We start from the raw sequence: 267 nt of genomic DNA, 5'->3' as shown, positions 1-267 counted from the left end.
GTAATGTAGATTCAGATCCGAATGCACCTACTCCGAGTTTGGATCCGACTTTTGCCAACTCTAATAATAGCTTTCCCGTACTTTAATAAAGTGTAGGAACCCTCAGTGAAAAATATACTCCCTCAATGGAAAATATATATATATAGCAATGATCTAGTAGGCGACGGTACTCACCAGAAGGTGATCAATAGTACCACATGGTATTGTCGGGGTTAATCAATAGTTTTATCTATTCACAGGGAGTTACAAAATTTTACCATATGTCCA

The sequence above is a fragment of the Citrus clementina genome, unplaced genomic scaffold (genome assembly GCF_000493195.1).
Source record: "Citrus clementina cultivar Clemenules unplaced genomic scaffold, Citrus_clementina_v1.0 scaffold_2, whole genome shotgun sequence".
Lineage (NCBI taxonomy): Eukaryota > Viridiplantae > Streptophyta > Magnoliopsida > Sapindales > Rutaceae > Citrus > Citrus x clementina.
This window is presented reverse-complemented; position numbering follows the sequence as displayed.